Source organism: Odocoileus virginianus, chromosome 13, assembly GCF_023699985.2.
Source record: "Odocoileus virginianus isolate 20LAN1187 ecotype Illinois chromosome 13, Ovbor_1.2, whole genome shotgun sequence".
In the NCBI taxonomy this organism is placed as follows: Eukaryota; Metazoa; Chordata; class Mammalia; order Artiodactyla; family Cervidae; genus Odocoileus; species Odocoileus virginianus.
In genome coordinates this window covers 26,292,097-26,294,021 of record NC_069686.1, presented here as the reverse complement: position 1 = coordinate 26,294,021, position 1,925 = coordinate 26,292,097, and the positions used below count along the sequence as shown (strand labels likewise).

Below are 1,925 nucleotides of genomic sequence, written 5' to 3'. Positions count from 1 at the left end.
AGAGGGCACAGCAACCCAATCCAGTACTCTTGGTTGGAGAAGCCTATGGACAGGGGAGCCTGGTGCGCTACAGTCCATAGGGCTGCAGAGTTGGACATGACTGAAGGGACTGAGCATGCACACATGCAGAATTTCTTCAAAGTACAAGATTTGAACTGAAGCACAGAATTAAGGAAATGTTTCAATCTTCCATTCTCTGCTCCAGCACGCTGGTGTTGATAAGACTATTTCGCATGGCATCTTCCTTTTTTTTTTTAAGGTTAAAAAATAGGCAAATTTATTGTAGGACACTTGGACAACACGGATAAATGGAATGGAAATGCATATGTATACTTTTGGAAGTCAGCCATGATTTGAATTTAAAAATCATTACAAGCAAAATTTCATTTCATCATGATGCTTTCTTTTATTTCTTCTTTTCATTTTCTTCCTTTTCTTTTTCAATCTCAGCAACGTATTTCTTAATCTCTTCAGGAATTAAAATCTTGAGGGGTTGATCTCGCCTCATGACAGCCAGCTCTATGTTTTGGCCACCTGACTGAACCGCTTCCAGAAGGGCCTCGATAACCAGCTTAATAGTCAGATCATCTGTTTCAATGGCTTCGTCAGTATAGTTCTTCTCCAGTAATTCACACACTGACTTGGCACCCCAGCCTATAGCACTGGCCTTCCAGGCATGGTATGTGTGCGAGGGGTCAGTCTGATAGAGTCGGGGGGTGCCATCAAAGTCAAAGCCCACAGTGAGAGCAGAGACGCCAAATGGCCGGCGCCCGTTGCTCTGCATGTAGCGCGGCTTCAGACTGGCGATACAACGGGTGATGTACTCCACGGTGACCATGTCCTCCACGGTCAGTCGGTAGCTCTGGCGTTCCACCCAGGCCCTGCTGAGAACTATTCTTGCATCAGCAGTAAGGCCGGCAAATGCCATGCAGACATCATCATCCAGAGCACAGATCTTCTGCACTGTCCTTTCACCCTGCAGTTTGGCCACTGACTTCTCCACACTAAGAACAACAATGTCTTTCCCTCGAACACTGACCGCAGCCGAGCCCTTCTTCACGGCCTCCTGCACATACTCCACTTGGAAAAGGTGACCATCGGGTGAGAAAACGGTGCTGGTGTGGCTGTAGCTCATGCCTGCTGGACTACGACTGCCGGGCCGGGGAAGAGCGCACACTCATGGCCGCACAGCCGGCGATTCACAACGTTGCTGCGCCGGCGCCGTGCGCGCCCGCCGGCCCGCCCCCGATTACGCTACCCCCTTTTAAAAAATTTTTTAGCTATCCATTTTAAGTTTTTAAGGTAAAATTCTATAACTGAAAAATGATGAATATGCTTCCTTCTTAGCCTTAGTTTGCATATTTTTCTTGTATTATCAGGGTCCTGTAATCACAATTATTTTAAAATGATATAAAGTCATTAAAATGGTTTTCAAGCATCTTTGGGAAGGATAGACTTGAAAAAGAGAGATCAGAAGGGAAATGAACAGCTAAAATGCTATTTTGTAATAATGAGTGGGGAAATGATTTCAAATTTCCCAAAACTTCAAATCTACATCATTACTTTAATTTACTACAACCAGAAAGTTAATATTTTACTCTTTTATTTTTTTAATTTCATTTATTTATTTTTGGTTGTACCATATGGCATGCGGGCTCTTAGTTCCCTAAATAGGGATTGAACCTTTGCCCCCTGCACTGGGAGCAGGGAGTCTTAACCACTGAACCATCAGAGAATTCTCAAATGTATTTTAAAAGTAGATACTAATATATCCATCAAGGTAAAAGAAATTTATTAAAATGATCATTTTACAAAACAGCTTAAAAAGATTAATTAGAAGATTAAAGAGAAATTAAGATATTTAAATGTTTATGTGAAAGAGGAGAGTGAAAATATTGGCTTAAAACTCAACAGTCAAAACAGAT

At 42.4% G+C, this 1,925-nt stretch overlaps 1 pseudogene; it reads right to left on the bottom strand.

Annotated features, from left to right (window-relative positions):
* Positions 1 to 351: 351 nt before the first annotated feature.
* Positions 352 to 1,135, bottom strand: LOC110129583 (proteasome subunit alpha type-7 pseudogene; annotated as a pseudogene).
* Positions 1,136 to 1,925: the final 790 nt, after the last annotated feature.